At 38.7% G+C, this 24,389-nt stretch overlaps 1 long non-coding RNA gene across 1 annotated transcript in view; it reads right to left on the reverse strand.

Moving 5' to 3' along the window:
• Positions 1–4,709: 4,709 nt before the first annotated feature.
• The window catches only part of LOC119261338 (uncharacterized), a 65,330-nt gene continuing 45,650 nt past the window's right edge, over positions 4,710–24,389 (reverse strand). The window contains exons 2-3 of the long non-coding RNA XR_005128979.2: positions 7,056–7,131; positions 4,710–6,485 (exon numbers count right to left, since the gene is read on the reverse strand). This is a non-coding gene — a long non-coding RNA (uncharacterized LOC119261338). The remainder of the gene's footprint in view (positions 6,486–7,055; positions 7,132–24,389) is intronic.

Here is a 24,389-nt window from a genome sequence, read left to right on the forward strand (position 1 = left end):
AAAATTCTAAACAGTACTAGTAAAAATACTTAAACAATTTGTGTCAGTTTCATGGGTCCCTTGATTTATCACCACACTGCAAAGGGAATAGGGAAATACTATATATTTCTTAACACCAATGAATTTCTAGGTAATTAATTGCAGTTAAACATTTATTTCTCCAGCATGTAATCCATGCTGTGTTGGAGATGAAGGGGAGACAAATCATTTGAGGAGCAGCCTAGAGAGTGAGGTGGGGCCAAAGCACCACAGAGGTGCTCCCTAAGCAGTTTTAATGAACAGTGTCTATCCCAGAAAAGGGAAGGATTCTCTTTGATTACACAGGCATATTTCATAAAGCAACAGTCTTGCCTCTTCTCTTTCTAATATTATCAATAAAACATTAATCATTATTAAACCTGTCTGAATTAAAAAAAGGATGCTCTGCTAAAATCAACCAACAATTTTCTGGGCCAATTCACAAGTGTTTACCCTTAAAGAAAACATTTTACTGAGATTTCTCTAACTCAGGGAAAACCTCCAAAGGCTCTGCAAGGTTGGAAAATACCTTTGAATATATCACAAACATCCGAGTCAGACTTGAGTAAAATTAACTTTGTCTTCAGCTGCCAACCAAAACAGTCTTGTATTATATTTGTCTCATGTGTGTGCCTTAGCTTCTTTCTGAATAATGTAAAGATGCAAATTTTAAACAACTTGTTTATTAAACATTATTTCAACGCACAAGTCCAAACACCCCACCAAATTTCCTATCCAAATGCAAGCCTATAGGGTCAAGGTTATCCCGTCACAGACACTCATAAATTACCTGCCCAGCTTTCAGCTCATCAAGTAAGGAAATTATTCTCTGATAATCATGGGAAAACACCAGTGACCACAAGGGACTTGTGTCCAATTTACTTAACAGTTTGGACCTTGGCACTGACTAGTTTCATCTATTATTGATAAAGAATTTGCTCGTTATTACAGCCCCTCCAGGTGACATTATACTTTGCATTGCAAAAGTCATTAGACAGTGTCAGAAAAGGTTGACGTGCCTGAAATTACACTGCACCCTTGCCCACTAGAAGTAGGTAATGGTCACACATTTCTTATTAGGAATGTAAAGCAGTGAGCATGCCTAAAGAAGTTTTAGAGTAATCTCATTTTTTAACTTATTTATTCTTTTAGTTGAGGTAACATTAGGATCCTCCTCATCAGGTACCACCCCCACAATCTTATTTTCTAATTTTTTTAAACATATTTTTTAAAGATTTATTTATTTATGCACACAAGAACAGGCCAGAGGTCTGGGGGGTGAGGTCTCTGGATTCACCAGAGACAGAGTGGGGAACAGAACAGGCAAATTGACTGAAATACACTGCTGAGGGGAGCAGCAGGTGAGTCAAGAAAGATCTGCTGTGCCATGTGGGTCACCTCCCTGGTCAGGGATCGAACTTGTGCTGCAGTGGTTGCCGATAGCTTCATAGTGCTGCCTCTTAACACCTTGCGCCACCAGGGAGGCCCCATTTAATCATATTTTTTTTTTAATCAGCATCACATTCCTCCAAATATATAAGATGACTTAAACTCACATAATACCTTCCATGAGTTTTCTTCAGGGCAGCAGAATTCAAATTCCATGCCCTGAAGCAGGAAAAGTTTCATTAACTTCAGTTAGTATTATTTAACCTCTCCTGAATAGATGACTCAGAAAAGACAAAGGCTAAAGTGATAGATTTGACAAAAAAACATAACTGCAAATAAGTCTTCAACATTCTAGTTCGTAAATAAAAATAATTAGTATACTATATATAAATACGGTGGTTTACAGTTTGTTAAGCAATTTACTATATTACTCTATATTTGATTCTCACAACAGCCTACTCAAAATAATATTAGCATGTAATATATACAATGATAATGGAATATTATGGCAGTCAAGCAAAATGATGTTGAACTAATGGCATGGAAATATATTCATATTAACTATAAATTGATAGCTTCAAAATAATGTAAAAAGTTATATACATACACACATATAAAGAAAAGAACTCAGATAACAACCAACTGTAGTTTCTTATATTGTAATTACTATTTTTTTCTCCTATTTACTTTCTGATATTTTTGCAATGAACATATATTACACATGTAATCAGTAAATGACAATCACATTTGATAAAAGGAGTGTTTATCCTGTTTTTTAATAAGAACCTTTCAGTAAACTTCAAAATTTACAGTTTAATTCCAAGAAGAAATGGGACCTTCACTTGAAGTGCTTTTAGAAAAGGCATTTTTTGAAAAATCAGGATTCACTGAATCTTACAGTCATCCATAATCATAGTAATTGATCATGAAATCTATCAAGTGTTATCTTAGCCCAAATCCTCTAGGAAGCAGAATTTCAGTAAGCATAAAGTGCTGATATTTTATTTAGAAGTTGCAAACCCAAGACTGTTTAGGTGAGATGAAAGGGAAGAGAGACAAGGAGAGAAGAGATAAAATGTGATGGTGGGCCACTTCCTGACACCCAGGCCTCAAAATAATCTGCAGAGACACAGCAGGACACACCACACATGGGACTTCCCTTTAACTGGTTCTAAGAAGTAACTACCTTGAAGCGGTCCAAGGAAGGGAAAAAGGAAGAGGGCTTCTGTGTCCAATTACCTATATGCCACCAGTGTCCCTTGATTAAGGCCCCTCAGAGTTCATCAGTCAGCCGCTAAGGAGGCGGGATCCCATGTCTGCGTACCCAAGTGTGGAAGAAAATAGTATTTGGGGTACAAATGCCAGACAGATCCAGGACCTCAAGTTAGACTTCTGAAAGCAAGAGAGCCAGCAAAATTGGCAACATCGGGCCTCCCTGGTGGTGCAGGGGTTAAAAACAGCATTACCAAGCTATCACCAGCCACTGCAGCAAGAGTCAGATCCCCATTTTCAACTTGGTTATAGTCCCCACCCAGCCAGGGAGCACCCCACATGGCGCAGCAGACCTCTCCTGCCTCGCCCATTGCTCCCCTCAGCAGTGTATTTCAGTAGATCTGTCTGTTCTGCTCTCCACTCCTGGTGAATCCTTTCACCACCACCACCCCGCACCTCTGGCTTACACCTCAGTTCTTGTATGCATAAATAAATCTTTTTAAAAAAGTGGCAACATCAGGAAGAAAGTAGGTCCTTTAATAGGAGGTGATTCAATGAAACAAGGCTTGAATATATATATATTGGAAATAGACCTTTTTTAACATCAAATACATAATAGCAATAATGACCAAAAAAAAAAATTCACCAAATATGTAAACATACAATGACTATTAGGGCCTTGTTTTATTCATCTGCTTCACCAACATCAAGCAAACTGTATACAAATGAAATAGACATGTTCTGATTATTGCCAGTACAAGTTTTACTTAAGTCCTAGCACATGAAATATTATTTTACACTTTACCCTCTTACTCAGGAAAGCACAATAGAATGCAAATAGATGAAGCTGTTGTTATTAATGTAGCTAATTAAGTAACTACTTTTTTTTCCAAGGAAATCATTTGCAAACTTTCAATACATTTGAGGTCTTAAAAAATTACTTATAATTTACCTCACAACTGATCAAGACACCATGTATGTAGAAATGCAGATTAAAAACCACCGTGAGGTACTATTTCATACCCACTAGGATGGACAGCATTTAAAAAAGAAAAACAGAAAATGACAAATGTTGGTGAGGATGTAGAGAAGTTGGAATCCTTGTGCATTACTGATGGGAATGATAAATGATACATCTGATATGGAAGATGATACGGCAGTTTCTCAAAAAAAAAAAAGCTAAATATAGATATGCCATATAATCCACAAATCCATTTCTTTGTATATACCCCAAATAATGAAGACTGAGATATGAAGAGATATTTGTACACCTATATTCTTAACAGTACTATTCACAATAGCCAAATGTGGAAGTAACCCATGTGTCCATCAATAGATGAATGGACAAACAAAATATGTTCTATGCATACACAAATGGCGAAAGATTACAGGATTTGAAAAGAAACCAGAGCATGGTACATTTTTTAATAAATGTACCTTCAAATAGTGCTTATACCTCAGATATACTGAGGTACAAATACAATTACAAGTATATATATTAAATAGTATATAATTAAAATTATATTTTAAATTGCACACAATTTAAATTGTATATGTGTACATCATGATGGTTTGACATACATGTATATATTGTGAAATGATTACCACAATCAAGTTAGTTAACATATTAAATTACATTAATATATTCATCACCTCGCATAGGTACCTTTTTGGCTTTGAGGTGAGATAATGGAATATTATTCAGCCATAAAAAGGAGGGAAATTCTGACTCAGGCTATAATATGGATGAAACTTGAGGACATTATGCTAAGTGAAATAAGTGAGTCACAGAAGGACAAATACCTTATGATTCTATTTATATGAGGTAACCTAGAGTCCTCAAATCCACAGAGATGGAAAGCAGAATGGCAATTGTCAAGACAGGAAGTGGAAATAATTATTGTTAGTGGGTATGGAGTTTCAGTTTGAGAAGGTGAATGGCAGTGATGGCTGCACAAAATTGTAAATATATTTAATGAACTTTACACTTAAATTGTACACTGAATTGCATATTTTAAAAGTTAAAATAGAAATTTTGTTATGCATACCTTACCACAATAATGATAATGAAAACTCTCTAATATTAATTAAAAAATACTCTTGACTCACTGTACTTTTTAATTGGCAAGTTCAGTACATTAACATTAGAGTGATTGTTGATACATGCAGGTACGCTATTGTCATTTTGTCTTTAGATTTCTGGTTCAGTCTATTTCCTTCTTTAATTTTTGTGGGCTTTCCTCACTTTGATTTAATAGGTGTACTCCCTCAACATTTCTTGTAGGGGAGGTCTGTGTTTGCAAACTCCTCAGCTTTTGTTTGTCTGGGAAGGTCTTTATTTCTCCCTCATCTGAAAGAGAGACTTGAAAGGTAGCACAATCATGTCTGGCAGTTTTTGACTCTAAGTACATATTGCTTAGTGTTTGACTCTTTAAACATATTACTCCTTTCTCTCCTTGCCTGTAGAGTTTTTGCTAGTAAGACTGTTATAAGCCTAATGGGGTCTGCCAGGGCCTACCACATCAGGGCCACTTGCCAGTTTCACTTTGCTGGTGTTAGGACCTACTAGGACACTGGGGTTGACTCGCCCCCAGAAGCTACATGCTTGGTAGCTTGGAAACGTAGGTCCTTTCCACTATTTGCAGGGACCCCCCCTCCTCTTCCAGGAGTGGCTCTTAGTGCGGCAGCCTCTGCCGCTGAACACCAGTGAACTTACTGGAAAGAGGGAGGCTTTCACTCAGACACATCAGAGTGAGTAAGACCCCTTCCCCTGTGCGCTGGACTGGACAGTCAATGACGGGTAAGATCGGGAGCAGACTAAAGAAGGCACTGGCCAGCCTCATGTCTGTGACTCCTGACGACCTAAGACAGGCGCAGTCCCCGAGGGGCTTCATCATGATAAACTTTGGCGTTCAGATCAAACAAGGTCTACATGCCTATAAGCCTAATTTAGGCAACAAGCCCGCAGTAATTCACCCCTCCTTTGATGGAAACAAGGCTGCTAAGAGCGTCACCTGCAAACAAGCCTGGTGGAATTAGCTACAAAGCAGTTTAACCATTAACCAGATAGACATTGTTTCAGAAATAGTAACAACTTAGCAACCTGCCTATAATCATACTACTTTTTCACTTACTTTGCTTTTTCTTTATATGTGTACAATCAGTTTCAGGAAATGCATGATAAAGAAAATAGTGTGTGGCAATAGTAGTTTTATAATAATCATAATACTTCTCACATGAGACAACACCATAAAAATCAAAATGCTTACGTAGAGAATATATTGCTCGTGATCACTAAAAGTAGAAGGTGCCAGTAGGTAAATATCAATGTTTTTGATCATTGTGGTTTTGGGATACGAATCAAGAAAAGCTAGCTTAAAGAATGCTGTTCGGTGTAAGCAAAAATGATTGTGTAGATTCAGTACCTTGAGATTGTTTACTGTGCCATGTCATGGAACAGCGATCACATGCACATGAATAATGAAGTAGATGTCTTATGCCTTACAAAGTATTTATGCTGAGAAAGAATTAAATTGTATGAAATCATCCATTGTTAAAAAAGGTATAAAAGTGTATGATGATTTTGAGCAAATTACATTCAGATCTTCACTCTTGAAGTGTGTCTGTCTGTCATTTATGTGTCTGTCTGTCATTTATGCGCCGATTCCTTGAGCATCCTCACAGTTTCTCAATCCTAAGACAGTCCTGCAAGTCTACCGCTGCGCTGGTCCGCGGCATCTTAGTGTGTGCCATAATTATCTGTTTCTCCTTCAAGAGTTATTGGTTTTGTTCTTGTACAATCTGACTGTAAGTGTGTGGAGGAGGAGAGTCTGGCATCTTCACTTTGCTGCCCTCTTGTTGCTCATCTGAAAAACATTTTTAAACCCACACTATTAATTTTGTTTATATTGTGGGGTAGAGATGCAGAAGACAGGATGACTTTCATGTCTCACTTTATGCAGCTTCAAAAAATAGTTGAGGGATTGAAGGTGACCCCCCCTTTTTTTTAGTATCTTTCAACTGACAATAAAATTTTCAAATTATTAATAATAATATAACAAATCACATTTTACTAATGAAATAAATACAATTCAGCTCTTTTCACTATGATTCTGGAAATTACCATCATGAAGCAATATTTATTAGCAAGGGTATCAAAGAGAAAAAAACTGAGTAAAGAAAGAATCATGAATAATGAAAACTAATCTCTCCCATTTAATTTTCCCTACATCTGTCTAGATGGAATTACACCTACTAAATATTGACTTTGCTTCTAAGGACTTGAAGGCATGTGACATATTTTATTTGACATAGATCACTACATTTAACCTTTGGGTACGCACAGAGCTAGCATATCTCATTCAGTGACACAGAAGAAAGTGATGCATAAAGAGGTAAAGTGATGAATCTGGGCTCAATTGTCACATAGTAATTACCTTAGAGATCCCTTTGCCACCAATGAGGACTGGGTGACTGGGTTTGTAGTGGCTGCTTTACAATCAGTTTGTCCTCCTACCAAAAGAGAAGTTTTTTTTCTTTTATGAAACAGGATTGCAAAGGATTCCCTTTTTTCCCCACACAAACCCCCAATTATAATGGTTTCCTTCCATTATAATATAGGTCACAAACCTCAGTAATACTAGCAGTATTCACAAATTTGTCACTAATAGAAATTCTCATGTATTCCTTCTTTAATTTTCATAGATGATTCCTTGCCATATTATGTATACACATAAAACTTCAAAATCACAGCAGTTGTTGCACAAATCCTATATTGTATAACTGGATTTCAATAAAATTTATTTTATTTGTAATCCTATATATTTCATAGTATGCATTCAAAATTCTGGCTGCCAAAAGAATCTAGGATGTGCGCACATGCACACACACACACAACCCCACAACAGATCAAAAACTTCTGCATAAAGTATCTCAAATACTGGGCATCTGTAGGAGCCTATGAACATCTTCCTTAAAGACATTAAGGAAAATATCCTTGGGCCTCCCCGGTGGTGCAGCGGTTGAGCACTGGGTTGCGAAGCTGCCTGCGGCCTCTGCGGCACCGGTTCGATCCCCGGCTGCTCCCCTGCCACCGGAGGAGGGTCCCACATGGTGCGCAGACCTCTCCTGCCGCCCGCTGCTCCCCTCAGCAGTGTACTTCGGTCCTTCTGCCTGCTCTGCTCCCCGCTCTGGCTCTGGTGAATTCTCTCACCCTCCCGCGCTTCTGACTGTACCCAGTACATGTATAAACAAAACAAACAAACAAACAAATAAATAAATAAAACATGCCTCTATAAATAAAAAAAATAAAAAATTAAAAAAATTAAAAAATTAAAAAAAAAAAAGAAAAATATCCTTGGTTCAGATCTACCCTGATGTATTAGCAAGAAACATCAGGCTCATTGTTTGGGAGTACATTTTTGTCTCCTATTACAATATAAACAATCACAAATCAATTTTCAAATGCCCATTTGGTGCTTTTCTCCCCCCAGGGGTCTCTCAAGAGAACCCTCCACTTCCACTACTATCGGGAAGCATCATATATGGCCTGAGTAAGACACAAAGCAACTGCCTTTCTCCAACATAATCACAGACTCTACAGCTCTACAATAGTTTACAGTCAACATTCCAAGCATCATCAGTGAAACTAGAAGCCATATCAAAAGGTTAAAACCTATCAATGTTTCCTCTTTAACTGTTGATCAACTCCTTAGCTAGAGAAAAAATTATTATTGTTCCTTCCAGTACATCAATTGGCTGTCACTTTTGGCATTTTCCTATGGGCATTAATGTCAACAGAACTGCTTTTGAATCCCAGCTCTTCTGCTATCTGCTGTTGAGTAACCTCAAGCAGATATCCTCCTGAGCTTTGGATTGTTTAACAGCTCTCACAGGGTTTTTTCACTCTTTGTTTCATGCACTCATTAATTAGTAAATGCTCTTTCAGCATGTGCTACAGCTGCCCCTACCACAATCCTGAACAAATAATGCAAAATTGGAAGGAACTGGGAAAACTCAGTGTCAGGATGTATAAATACTTTCAAGACAAAACTAATGGTTCAAATAGTGGGTCCATCTTGTTAGAGTTCAGAAATCAGTATCGAACAGATGTGGTTTTCCAGCACAGGGCAGGTAGGGAGGAAGGGAATTAAGGATACCACTCAGACATCTCAATCCTATATACTTAAAGTCAGAAAAGGAATATGGGCTGGGCGCAATGGAAAAAAATATCAGTGGTTAAAACAAAAGTCCATAAGGAAGTCCAAGAGAATACTAGATGAGGGCATTGGTCACATGGGTAGGGTATAGCAACTGTAAATCCAGGGTCAAGAGATTCCAGAAGGCAAAGAAGAACCTATGGGGCCTCCCCTGGTGGCGCAGGTGGTGTGAAGCGCCACGCTGTGAAGCTGTCCACAGCCTCTGCAGCGCCGGTTCGATCCCCAGCCGCTGGCAAGGGTCCCACATGGCAATGCAGACCTCTCCTGTCATGCCCGCTGCTCCCTTCAGCAGTGTATTTCTTCAGTCTGCCTGTTGTGTTCCCTGCTCTATCTCTGGTGAATCCTCTCACCCTCCCGCACATCTGGCCTGTACCCCAGTTCTTGTATAAATAAAATAAATAAATCTTTAAAAAATATATTAAAGAAGAACCTATGTTTGCTGTCCTGGAAATAGAGGCAGGGTTCTGACTCTTGAAAGAAGGTTTGGCAAGAACAAGTCAAGTCAGTGGGCACCAGAACTGACATCAGGACAGGTCATTGGTGCACACAGGGATGGAGAGGACGTGGCACAGGAAGAATGTAAGAGCCAGTGGGTGACTGGAGTGTGAAACTCAGGTTGACTGACAACAGAGTCAGGGAGTGAGACAGAAGCCTTCAAGTGCACCAAACTTCAACTTTAGGAAATGACTAAGCAAGGAGTGAGGGACTTGAGACCACATGTGTCCTGCTCAGTGAAGACTAGCTCTGAACGTAGGTTGGATGATGTTGACAAACAGAAGGCTTCAGTGGTACCAGAAAAGGTATAGGAGATGACTTCATAAGACAAAACCAGATGTTCTGTGTGTTTTACCCTGCCTAAAGACATGTTTCTCTAATTAAAGGCTAATTCTAGAGATGACCCAAATCTAAGAATCTGATAACTGTGTCTCCCAAGACCCATAGGACTACAGTTCACACGTATTGGTGAAAAGCCTGCTCTGGACATCTTGGACAAAACTTATCTGAACATTTGTGGGAAAGCCAGTCCTATAAAACTAAGAAAACACAAGTATTATCAGCAAGCCACCAGAAACTAGAAAGAGGCAAGTAAAGATTGCCCTACAGATTCAGAGGGAGCATATAATAGTCCTAATGACACCTTAATTTCAGACTTCCAGATTCCTGCAACATGTCAATTTCTGTTGTTTTTAGTCATCAGTTTGTAGAAGTTTGTTATGACAGCCTTAGGTAACTAACACAGTTATCTTTGCTTCTTATTGGTAATGTTCACATCAATGTGAGATTCTTGGTGAACTTTTCCTTGAAAATACCTTGTTTATTCAACTAATGTAACTGGAGTGATAAAGAACCAGCCTCACACAAAATATGCAATAGGTTAGTATTTCAGTATGTTTAATAAAAGGTCCCTCTCACGAGGATTGCCAGGTGAAATGGAAGATCTCTCATTAAATTTGAATTTCAGAAAACAGAAATAATTACTTGTTCCTTTATTGAGGCACCATTGGCTTACAACACTTTATATTTATAAGGTATAAGTTCTCATCTCCAGATAAGCCATTGTGCCCCCTCCTCCTTTGTTCCCACCTCTTCTTTCCCTCCCCTTCTAGTAGCCTCAAATATTCAGTCATATTTCTAGGGTTTATTTTATTTTGGTTCTGTTATTTCCTTTGGTTTTGGTTTTCATTTTGGTTTGGTTTGGTTTGATTTGGCTTGGTTTCTCTATATTCCACATATAAGTGAAATCATCCAGTATTTGTATTTCTCCTTCTGACTTATTTCACTTAACATAATCACCTCCAGTTCCATCCATGTTGTCACAAATGGCAAGAATTCATTTTTTATAGCTGACTAATATTCCATCCCTTATTCACCACATCTGCTCTGTTATTGGGCACTTAGGTTGTTTCTATAATTTGTTTATTGTAAATAGTGTTGCAGTAAACATAGGAGTGCATCACTTTGAATTGATGATTTTGCATTCTTTAGGTAGATCCAGTGGAATTGCTAGATCACAGGGCAAAATTTTTTTAATTTTTGAGAAAACTCCAAATTGTTTTCCATAACTGCTGAACCAATCTGAATTCCCACCAACAGTGTATGCATTCCTTTTTTCTCCACATCCTCCCAAAATTTGATGTTTCAGGTTTTTGTTATGGCCATTTTCATGGGCATGAGATTGTATCTCATTATGGATTTGATTTTCATTTCCCTGATGATGAGTATTATTGAACATTATTTCATGTGCCTGTTAGCAATCTGTATGTCTTCTTTGGAGAAGTGTCTAGTTAAGTCTTCTGCCCATTTTTTTATTGCGTTATCCATTTTCTTTTTGTTGAGTTGTGTAAGTTCTTTGTAGATCTTAGAATAGATTCTTGTCAGATGTATGATGTACAAATATTTTCTCACATTCAGTTGGGTGTCACTTTAAGATAGTTTCTTTTGGGCCTCCCTGGTGGCCCACAGGTTAAAGTGCAAGCACTATCAAGTTATTGCTAGTCACTGCAGCAGACCTCTCCTGTCTTGCCCACTGCTCCCCTCAACAGTGTATTTCAGTAGATCTGCCTATTCTGCTCTCCACTGAGTCTCTGGTGAATCCTCTCAACCCCTCCCTGCCCACACTTCTGGCCTACACCCTAGTTCTTATATGCATAAAGAAATAAAATAAATATTTTTAAAAAGGTAGTTTATTTCACTGTATAGCAGCTTTTTTAGCTTGATGTACTCCTATTCATTTATTTTTGTTTTTATTTTCCTTGCTGTTGGAGTCAAGTTCCCAAAGACATACCTAAAGCCAATGTTGTAAAATGTTTTGTCTATGTTTTCTTCTATGTATTTTATAGTTTCCAGTCTAACATCTCAATCTTTAATCCATTTTGAGTTAATTTTTGTATATGGTGTGAAAAGTCTAGTTTCATTTTTCTGCATGTGGCTGTCCTGTTTCCCCAGCACCATCTGTTGAAGAGACTTTCCTTTCTCCATTGTCTACTCTTGGCTCCTTCACAGCATTGAATAGCTTTTTTTAGTTAAGTATGCTTATGCATTACTTCAAACATATTCACTACAATTATTCATTGCTTATCTGAAACTTAAATTTAACTGGTTGTTCTGTTAAGTCTGTCAGTCATACATCCCACCTTATAGATACCAGGCTGCTTCTGGAATATTCCAATATTTGCAGTTTGTTTCTACTCCTTGAGCCAACAGGACAAAGTACCATATATTGAATACTATATAACCTATTCTTCCTTTTCACTTTCAAGTAGCTCCAGTATAATTTATGGGCATTGTTAACAATTATAGATGATGATTGCTGCAATGAGTTTGCTTTGGGTAAGCACCATGACATCCATACAGCTTTTATAAAATGCTACACAATCAATAAAAAAAAATTAGAACCATCAATTCTATGTGTAAAGATGTAATCAGCTTTCAGGGGCATTTTAATTTCTTTATTTCAATGTTGTAATCGATGTAAGGAATATAGCAAGAACACAAAAGGGATGTTTTTCCTTTCACCAATACTAAATTAATTAATTTCCACAAAAATGTATTAAATCTCTTTATGGATAATGCTGTTATTAGCAGAATTTGTAATATGCTACTTTAATCTTATTTCTTGTTCTCCCCGGACTTCTGCTCCTTCATCTGTAAAATGAGGAAGTAGAAGACACAATTCCTGGGCTTTTGTCAGGATGCTGGAGTTTGCTGCAGGCTTAATCAGCCTTTTTCTATCTACTCCCTTTTGCCTCCCTCTACGTATGACCCCTCCTCCCACCAACATTCCTCTTCCCTAGGGTTGAGGAAGGCTTTCCAAGCATAACAAAAATCACAGAAGAAATAATTGGTAACTTTGACTGAATACATCAAAAGATCCCATGAACAAAATTAAAAAGCAAATGACAAACTGGAAAAAATGTTGATATTATACATTATAGAAAAATTTAAAATGCCAAGAAAAATTGAGGCAAAAAATATAATAGGCAATTTACATACTTATATACACAAACATTCATACTAAATGTGTATGTGTGTCTGTATGTGTTTGTAAATACATACTTTTTTAAACACACACAAGTAGGGATAATAAACATGAAAATATTTCATCCATTGGTAAATAATAAATATGAATTAAAGAAAGCACCATTTTATCTGTCAAACTGACAAAATCCTTTAAGAAAAAAAACCCAACATAAAAAAAGTGCACTCTCATACTCATTTGGTAACTACATAAGATGATACAATCATTTTAGAAATCAATACAGTTATTCATATCAAAGGCCTTAAAGTCTATAAATGTTTTGATTCAGCAATAATGTTTCTGGGAACTATATTCAAAGATTGTTTAAAACTTCATTCACTATTGGTAACAGAAATAATTAAAAACACCCCTAATTTTGGTTTGATTCAAAAGCTATAATACAACCATATGGTAGACTGCTACACAACAATTTAAAAGTATGTGGCAGAGTAGTACTTAGTGACATAAAATACATTCCCACTATATTAAAGGCATTTTAGAGTCACTTAAATCAGTAGGATTCTATTTTCTAGAAGAAAATATTATACCTAAACATATAACCCTAGGTATAAGACAAGAGCACAAAAATTAGTAATAAACAGTAATTATTTGTGCGCACTGGGATTATGAAATTTTTTCCCTCTCTCTTACTTTCAAAGCTTTCTGTTAATAATCAGGTGCTAATTTTCATGTAAAGGAAAATAGAATCATCTATTTATATAATATTTTATAACTCCTCTTTTTTTAAAAAAAGATTTATTTATTTTTATTTATACAAGCACTGGGTACAGTCAGAAGCGCGGGAGGGTGAGAGGATTTACCAGAGACAGAGTGGGGAACAGAACAGGCAGACTGACGAAATACACTGCTGAGGGGAGCAGCGGGCGTGGCAGGAGAGGTCTGTCGCTCCATGTGGGACCCTCTCCCGTGGCCAGGGATCGAACCGGTGGGGCAGAGGCTGTGGGCAGCTTCGCAGCCCAGCGCTCAGCCACTGCGCCACCAGGGAGGCTCTATAACTCATCTTAAACATGTTTAAAACCCAACCTTTGCTGGACTGCAACAAAAAAAAAACAAAACAGTATTTTAATTTGCTTGTTTGTAAAACAATGCTTTATCCTGGTGAACTGGTTTAGAATGCTTGGTTGCGGTAAAACAGAAGTTTCAGTTTGAGGGCCTGCCTGGCAGCACAAGGGGTTTAGCATAGCACTGTGAAGCTATTCACAACCTCTGCAGCAGGAGGATCCCCCAGCCCACCAGGGGAATTAAATACAGACCTCTCCTGTCTCGCCTGCTGCTCCCCTCAGAAGGGTATTTAGGTCAGTCTGCCTGTTCTGCCTCCCACTCTGTCTCTGGTGAATCCTTTAACCCCCTGAACCTCTGGCCTGTACCCCAGTTATTGTATGCATAAATAAATAAATCTTTAAAAAATACTTAAAAAAAAGTTTCAGTTTGAACCAGATTCATCCAAAAGAGGAACTGTAAAAAGTAGGGTCACATAAGAATATGGCAGAACCTATAATAAACGATGTGACAGGGAATGACCATTTCCAAAAGAAAGAACAGTTCCAAAAAAAGAGAAGACTTGCAAGGAAAAAATAAAATAGACATCTGCCATGCCAGTAAAAGCACATATGTCTTCAGCAGGCTATTGAAAAATTCTTCTGGTGAACCTCCACTCTGCCTTAGATTGGTCTCCCAAATAATCATGTAGAAAAGACACTGGAGAGATACTTCACCTGTAAGGAAGTAATGAAGGCAGGACTACACAGAGGGAAGAGCTGACTGCAGTGCAGTTGCAACTAAGATATCAACCAATGCTATGTAGAGCTCTGGAACTGGAATGGAGCTTCTAGGTAGTTCCAAATTGAGGCAAGGAGATAGGCTTTCGTACACCCACATCAGCCAAAAGGAGACAATACATGGATAAAGCAAGTCCCTGAAGTGGTTATTTTTTTTTTTAAAAGATTTCTTTATTTATTTATACAAGCACTGTGTACAGTCAGAAGTGCAGGAGGATGAGAGAATTCACCGGAGCCAGAGGGGGAACAAAACAGACAGACTGACGAAATATACTGCTGAGGGGAGCAGCGGGCAAGGCAGGAGAGGTCTGTCATGCCATGTGGGACCCTCCAGCGTTGCAGAGGCTGTGGGCAGCTTTGCAGCTCAGCACTCAACCGCTGCGCCCCCAAGGGAGGCCCTTAAGTGGTTATTTAATAGCAGTGAAGGACACAGGTGTGTGACTCTGGTAGCCCACATTCCCAACATGTGGGATGGACATGGACAAGGAGGAGAGCAGGGCACCACAGTATGTCAATGTAGTAGAATTAATCCCCCCCTACCTCCTTTCCAAAAGTGCAGTAAGCATAAATTTTAAATATTTCACAGGTATAGTGATAGTGAAATAGTCACTTGAAAATAAAATAAGAATATTTATGACCCAAAGAAAGACAATGTAGTGAAAGCAAGGGCTAAAAATACAGACCTGTTGGGCTCTGGAATCAGAAACAGGCAATGGTGGTTCACCATGGTGGCTCTTGAGAAGGAAATATACAATATGAAATAGTAGTACCTATTACAACCCTACGAAATGATAAAAATTAATAGAGCATATTAATAATTAATATGCTCAGGACTATCAAAGATTCACTTAAGAACAGTAAGAGTGGAAGTTTAGGTTACCCACTAGGTTAAAAAAAACACAATCCGCTGAGATTTTGGCTTAGGGCAAAGGTAATGTGGAATGGATAGTAGAAAAAATAAGTTATAAATACCCACTCTAATTTTTTTAAGATTTATTTATTTCATGCATACAAGAAGTGGGGTGTAGACCAGAAAATACCCACTCTAATATTATGACCAGTCATATAAATGAAGATTGTAGTGGTTATACATATATTTTTCTTTATTTGTTTTATACATTTTTCCATCTATTCCTTATTTTATGTCAGGTATGTAGATATGATGAACTTTATGATGAAGTTTTTAGATAGAATATCATGTTGAGATACAGGCTGACTTAAAAAAGGTTTGAACATCCCTCAAAACGAAGGATAAAAATGTGTCCCAAACCCCAGATGTTTTGTAAGCTCCATCCAATAAAGCAGACAAGTGGACAAAACACTCCTTAGAAGCAGATACACTGGGTGGGCGGAGCAACATGGCGGCGAGGAGACGCTGCGAGTAAGATCTCCCATTAAAAAAAGTTAAAAGGGAGGAAAAGCGGCAGGTCCCAGTGAGAACTGGGACACGGAAGATAAACGGGTGACTCCAGCAAATTACCCGAAGAAGAAAGTGGCCATAAAAGAGGACTAGAAGGGAGGAAAGCGCAGAACCCTGCTCCCCTCCCCCGCCCACAGAGGCGGCACTCTCCGACCGGCAGAGAGGAGGAAAACAACAAACGAAAACGGCCAACAAAAACAAACGACGCAGCAAGCGGGACTGTGAGTGGAAAGGAACTAGTGCAGCCACCACACCCCGTGAACGGGAGCTGAGACGAACCCTGCAGGATCCGCCGCGGCGGTGAGCGAACGGCTCCGGGCGCCATTAGAGAAGAACAAAGACCCCGGGAGACGCGCACACAGCCCGGGCTGCCGGGTTGGGGGAGGCGAAAAACAGCCCCCCAAGGACAATAGGAGAGATCTCTGGCGCCACCTAGTGACCAGGAAAAAAAAGTCACTAACACCCCATAAAACAGGAAATTTCTTAAGACTGCTTGAAAAGGGCAGAAGGCTTCTGGAGGACCCAGTGGCCAGCCGGGAAGTTATTCCACGCCAGGCCCCTTCCGACCAGCAGTCTGAGCCCACAGAGGGAGCAGGCACCCACGTCCGGGGCAGACCGGGGGCGCAGAAGAGTGTGCCTGAAACCGGAGGCACAGGGACTGCATCCCACTTCGCCATTTGAGAACAGGGACATTTCTTCAGTAAAAACTGCCTAAAACCAGCAGAAAGCTCCCCCAGAAGACAGAGATGGCTCCTGGAAGAGCCAGAGGGGAGCGGAGAAGTTCACCCAAGATGCCAGTCAGTCCGAGCAACACAGTGTCCCAACGCATACGACAAATTACAAAACAGACAGTAGGGAGTAGAAGAACCACACGCAACCTAACAACTCCTCAGGAAAGAAGCACACCACAAAAAGAAAACCACTCCCCAGATTGCAACGACAGCAACTTGGAAGAACTTCTGAGCCTTCCAGAAAGAGAATTTAAAATTGCCATGATTAAAAAAGTGATAGATCAAAAGAAGGAAATTGAGTCCCTAAAGAGGGAAGTAAGAGAAATGCAGGAGATCAAAGAATTAATGGAGGAACTAAAGAACTCTGGGAAAAGCAATGAAAGCAGAATAGATGAAATGGAAGAACGAATAAGTAATCTTGAAGACACAGAAATAAAAAGAACCAAAACAGAAAAGGAAAGAGAAGTACAAAGGAAAAAGAATGAAGAAAGACTTAGGGAACTATCTGACTCCATGAGGAAAGGAAATATAAGAGTTATAGGAATTCCAGAAGGAGAGGAGAGAGATGTAGGAACAGAGAAAATATTCATGGATATAATTGAAGAGAACTTCCCAAATGCGAAGAAGGAGCTGAAAATTGATATACAAGAAGCAAGAAGAATACCAAACTTCCACGACGAAAGGAAAAACACAGCAAGACACATAATAGTAAAGCTCCCAAGAATCCAGGACAAGGAAAAAATAATGAAGCTGACAAGAGGGAAGAAACAGATAACATTCAAAGGAAAGCCAATCAGGCTGACATCAGACTTCTCCGAAGAAACACTACGGGCAAGGAGAGAGTGGAGGGACATAGTCAACAGACTCCAAGAAAACAGATGCCAACCAAGAATACTCTATCCCGCAAAGCTCTCTTTCCTCCATGAAGAAAGAATATGGACCTTCCCAGACAAAGAGAAACTCCGGAATTTCATTGCGACTAAACCCCCACTCCAAAAAATACTACAAGGAATCCTAAAGCCAGAACCTCAGAGGGACGAATAACAACGAAAGAAGACCAAAAAAAAAAAAAAAAGTTATTAAAAGAATAAATAAATAAAATCAAAGGAAAGACAAACATAATGGCAAATACAGATGCTAACATATCAATATTAACTCTAAATGTAAATGGACTAAACTCTTCAATAAAAAGACACAGAGTTGCAGCCTGGATTAAGAAACAAAACCCAACCTTTTGCTGTCTCCAGGAAACACATTTAGCTACAAAAGATAAAAATAGGCTCAAAGTCAAAGGATGGAAAACAATCCTACAAGCAAATGGGCCAAAAAAGAAAGCAGGAACAGCTATACTTATATCAGATAAAACAGACTTCAAACTCAAAAAAATAAAAAGAGACCCCAATGGTCACTACATTATGATTAAGGGGACAATACTTCAAGAAGAAATAACACTCATTAACATATACTCACCAAACGAAAGAGCACCAAAATATATCAGACAACTGTTGTCCTCTCTGAAAACAGACATCAGAGAAAACACATACGTAGTGGGAGACTTCAACACACCACTATCAACAATGGATAGATCAACAAGACAAAAAATAAGTAAAGAAACTAAAGCTCTAAATAAGGACCTAGAGCATTTGGGCTTAACAGACATCTATAGAACACTAAACCCAAAAAAAATGGAGTACACATTTTTCTCAAGCGCACACGGATCATTCTCCAGGATCGATCACATACTGGGGCACAAGACAAACATCAACAGATACACCAAGATTGAAATCATACCAACCATCTTTTCTGACCACGAAGGCATCAAACTAGAAATAAATCATAAAAAGAAGGCAAGGAACTATCCTACCTCATGGAGATTAAAAGCCACACTACTGGAAGACCACTGGACTAACGAGGAGATCAAAGAAGAAATTAAAAAATTCTTTGAATTGAATGACAAGGAGGACACCAATATCCTAAATGTATGGGATGCAGCAAAAGCAGTAATAAGAGGAAAATATATAGCAATAGAAGCTCACATCAAAAAACAAGAAAGAACTCAAAGAAACAACCTAATCTCGAAGCTCAAAGATCTAGAAAAAGAACAACAAAAAAACCCCAAAACCAGTAGAAGAAAAGAAATAATAAAAACCAAAGCAGAAATAAATGAAATTGAAACTAAAAAAACAATCCAAAAGATCAATGAAACCAAGAGCTGGTTCTTTGAAAAAATCAATAAAATAGACAAACCCCTAGCCAGGCTCACAAAGGAAAAAAGGGAGAAAGCACAAATACACAGGATCATAAATGAAAGAGGAGAAATCACAACGGACACAGCAGAAATCCAAAGAATAATCAGTAACTACTATGAACAGTTATATGGAAACAAGTTTAACAATCTAGAGGAGATGGACAAATTCCTACAACTATACAATCACCCAAAGCTAGATAAAGAAGAAATAGAACACCTAAACAGACCAATTACAAGCAGCGAAATTGAAATGGTAATTAAAAACCTCCCCAAAAACAAAAGCCCAGGACCTGATGGATTTACAAATGAATTCTACCAAACATTCAGAGACGAATTAGTGCCTATCCTTCACAAACTCTTCCAAAAAATTGAGAAGGAAGGGACAATACCAAACACGTTCTATGAAGCCAATATTACACTAATACCAAAACCGAATAAGGACAACACAAAAAGGAAAAACTATAGGCCAATCTCCCTAATGAACACTGATGCAAAAATCCTCAATAAAATTTTAGCTTTCAGAATCCAACAATGTATCCATAAGATAATTCACCACGACCAAGTTGGATTCATTCCAGGGGCACAAGGATGGTTTAACATCCGAAAATCAATCAACGTTATCCAACACATCAACAAAAAGAAATATAAAAACCATATGATAATATCAATAGATGCTGAGAAAGCTTTCGACAAAGTGCAACACCCATTCATGATAAAAGCCCTTGAAATTCTTGGGATACAAGGAACATACCTCAACATCATAAAGGCCATCTATGACAAGCCAACAGCCAGTATCATTCTCAATGGTGAAAAGCTGAAAGCAATTCCATTAAGATCTGGAACAAGACAAGGATGTCCACTCTCACCACTGCTTTTCAATATAATACTGGAAGTTCTAGCCAGAGCAATAAGACAAGAGAAAGACATCCAAGGAATCCAAATAGGAAAAGAAGAAGTCAAACTATCACTATTTGCAGATGATATGATAATATACATAGAGAACCCCAAAATCTCCACAGAAAAACTAATTCAGCTCATCAATCAATTCAGTAAAGTGGCAGGATACAAAATCAACACGCAAAAGTCAGTAGCCTTCCTATACACAAACAATAAATCTGAAGAAGAAGAAATCAAAAAAACCACCCCTTTTATTATCGAAACAAAAAAAATCAAATATTTGGGAATAAATCTAACAAAAGAGGTAAAGGACCTATACAAAGAAAACTATAAAACACTGTTAAAAGAAATAGAAGAAGACACAAAGAAATGGAAAGACATCCCCTGCTCATGGATTGGAAGAATAAACATTATTAAAATGGCCATCCTACCAAAAGCAATATACAGATTCAATGCTATTCCAATCAAAATCTCAATGGCATTCTTCAAAGAAATAGAACAATTATTGATGAAATTCATATGGAATCACCAAAAACCCCGAATAGCCAAAGCTCTACTGAAAAAAAAAAAGAAATGGAGGCATCACACTCCCAGACTTCAAACTATACTACAAAGCCATAATCATCAAAACTGCATGGTATTGGAACAAGAACAGACATACAGACCAATGGAATCGAATAGAAAATCCAGAAATAACCCACAGATTTATGGTCAACTAATCTTTCACAAAGGAGCAAAGACTATGCATTGGAGCAAAGAAAGTTTGTTCAATAAATGGTGCTGGGAAAACTGGGTCGCTACATGCAAAAGAATGAAGCTTGACCACTACCTCGCACCATACACAAAAATCAACTCAAAATGGATTAAAGAACTAGACATAAGACCTGAAACCATAAAATACATAGAAGGAAATATAGGCGAAACACTACGGGATTTGCACATCAAAGACATCTTTACAGACACATCACCCAAAGCAGTGATAGTGAAGAGAAAGATAAACAGCTGGGACTACATCAAATTAAAGAGCTTCTGCACAGCAAAAGAGACAATAACAAAAACAAAGAGAAACCCCACCAACTGGGAGAACATTTTTGCACCCAACACTAATGATAAAGGACTGATCACAAAAATCTGCAAAGAGCTGATGAGACTCAGCAACAACAAAGAAAATAATCCAGTCAAAAAATGGGCAGAAGAGCTAAAAAGAAACTTCTCTGAAGAGGAAATGCAAATGGCCAACAGACATATGAAAAAATGTTCAACATCACTTGTAATCAGGGAAATGCAAATCAAAACTACCATGAGATACCATCTCACACCAGTGAGAATGGCACATATTAAAAAACTAGCAACAACAAATGTTGGCGAGGATGTGGAGAAAAAGGAACTCTTGTGCACTGTTGGTGGGAGTGCAAACTGGTCCAACCACTATGGAGAGCTGTGTGGAGATTTCTGGACCTACTAAACATAGAGCTTCCATATGATCCAGCAATTCCACTCCTAGGTATTTACCCAAAGGACACAGAAACATCAATTCCAAAGAGCACCTGCACTCCTATGTTTATAGCAGCACTGTTTACAATAGCTAAGCTTTGGAAACAACCCAAATGCCCAAAAATAGATGACTGGATCAAGAAGATGTGGTACATATATACCATGGAATATTACTCAGCATTCAAAAAAGATAAACACATGCAATTTGCAGCAACATGGATGGCGCTGGAAGGGATCATGCTCAGCGAAATAAGCCAAAAAGAAAAAGGAAAATACCGGATGGTCTCACTCATAGCAGGAATCTAGAAAACTTAAATAAGGGACCAGGAAAATGAATATAAGAAAGTGAAAATCAAAATCAACAAAAAACTATGAACCAGAGACACTTTTGGGGGGGTGGGGGGCGGGAGGGGAAGGATTGGGGTCAGAATGGGGCGTTTGCAATTGTATGGGGGAATATAAAAATAAAATTTAATATTAAAAAAAAAAAAGAAGAAGCAGATACACTGATAGGATGCTTGGTGTCCCTTTTCTGGGGAGAGAGCGTGTTTCCACTAGACTGAGAAACAGCTTTGCCACCCTAGACAGGAGCATGTTATTGTTGTTTGAAATTTTAAACATAGGTAGAAGTATACAAATAAGTGTAAGCTTCATATCATTTCATTGAATGAATAAACCAATATTTATTCTACTATTGCCCCCATTTTTTAGGTTGGAATTTATTATATCCAGTTCTTGCCATTGTAAATTTCCATGTTTTGCCATAAAATGAAGATCCAAGGACTTATTTCTAATCTCCATTGTCCACAGCTCTGACTTCTTATTCTCTTTCTGACAGAGTGGCCAGCAGGGTCTCACCACAAGCTGATAGTGGCAACTTAGGGTCTCACTCTCTATGTTCATTGGGTTTCTTGACTTCCCACACTAAAATCTTTTTTTTTTTTTAGTGTAACTTTTTATTTATTTATTTTTAAAGATTTATTTATTTATTTATACATACAAGCACTGGGTACAGTCAGAAGCGCGGGAGGGTAAGAGAATTCACCAGAGCTAGAGCGGGGAGCAGAGCAGGCAGAAGGACCTAAGTACACTGCTGAGGGGAGCAGCGGGCGGCAGGAGAGGTCTGCGAGCCATGTGGGACTCTCCTCCGGTGGCCAGGGAGCAGCCGGGGATAGAACCAGCGCTGCAGAGGCTGCAGGCAGCTTCGCAACCCAGCGCTCAACCGCTGCGCCACCGGGGAGGCCCATTTTAATGTAACTTTTTAAAGTATTCATTCTGATATTTAAAAAATTGATCATCATGAGTAGATTAACCCACTCAAATCACTTAACATCATTCAATCAGCTCCCTCCTTAGTACACCTGAGCTTTTGTCCAATTGATATCATAGCCCACACTAAAATCTTAACACTCAAAAGAAGGAGAAGGATCCCCTTCCCATGGGTACTTGTACTTACTTCCTCACTAATGAAACTTTTAAAGGAAACTACTGAATATTGTTCCCTAACAGTGTTTCTTTTACCACAACATAAAATTTTAGCTTTTACCTAGGAATAATATAGATTTTATGGCACACCTTTTATTCATTAACATCAGCCCTCATTCCATCTTTCCTATTCTCTATTTATTATCCATCATTTTTCACCCATTTCAAATTTCTTTAATCATACTGGTTTGTGGGTGCCTTAAATTCTTTCTGGGATAAAGAATAGCAAAGGTAAATTAAGAATATATTAGTATAATCATGACTGCAATTAACACAATGCCCAACTTAAAGTGATTTAAAAAGACATAATCGGGCCTCCCCGGTGGCGCAGCGGTTGAGCGCTGGGTTGCAAAGCTGCCCACAGCCTCTGTTGTGCCGGTTCGATCCCCGGCTGCTCCCGGGCACCAGAAGAGGGTCCCGCACGGCACGCAGACCTCTCCTGCCACCCGCTGCTCCCCTCAGCAGTGTACTTCGGTCCTTCTGCCTGCTCTGCTCCCCGCTCTGGCTCTGGTGAATTCTCTCACCCTCCCGCGCTTCTGACTGTACCCAGTGCATGTATAAACAACAAACAAATAAATAAATAAAACATGCCTCTATTAAAAAAATAAATAAATAGGGCCTCCCCGGTGGCGCAGCGGTTGAGCGCTGGGTTGCGAAGCTGCCCGCAGCCTCTGCAGCGCCGGTTCGATCCCCGGCTGCTCCCCGGCTGCTCCCCGGCCACCGGAGGAGGGTGCCACATGGCGCGCAGACCTCTCCTGCCGCCCGCTGCTCCCCTCAGCAGTGTGCTTCAGTCCTTCTGCCTGCTCTGCTCCCCGCTCTGGCTCTGGTGAATTCTCTCACCCTCCCGCACTTCTGACTGTACCCAGTGCTTGTATAAATAAATAAATCTTTAAAAAATAAATAAATAAATGGATGAACGGAAAAAGATATATCTTTGAAATAAATAAATAAATAAATAAATAAATAAAAAGACATAATCATTTCAAGCAATAAGTCTGACAGCATACAATTCAAGAGCTGGCCCAACAGCTCAGTGATATTATCCAAGTCCCAGATTCTTTCCATCCTTTTACATACACAACACACTGGAACATCATCCTCTGGTTGGGAGTTTCATGATGGTAAGGTGACTGCAAAAAATACCAAATATCATGTCCACATACAAAGCAGGAAGAGGGAAAAATAAAATGGCCTTCTCATCTAAGACTCTCTAACAGAGAGAAAAATTTTTCCCAAATGCACCCTAGCAAACTTCTCTTACATGACATTGGACAGAACTGGGTCACATGGCCACATTAGCTGCAAATATAAGGAGAATATAAGAATCAGGCATTTTCATGCCCAAAAATAGATGACTAGATCAAGAAAATGTGGTACATATACATGATGGAGTATTATTCAGCAATCAAAAAAGATAAACTCATACCTTCGCAGCAATGTGGATGGAGCTAGAAGGAATT

Source organism: Talpa occidentalis, unplaced genomic scaffold (genome assembly GCF_014898055.3).
Source record: "Talpa occidentalis isolate TD23 unplaced genomic scaffold, MPIMG_talOcc4v2.1 talOcc4.6, whole genome shotgun sequence".
NCBI lineage: Eukaryota > Metazoa > Chordata > Mammalia > Eulipotyphla > Talpidae > Talpa > Talpa occidentalis.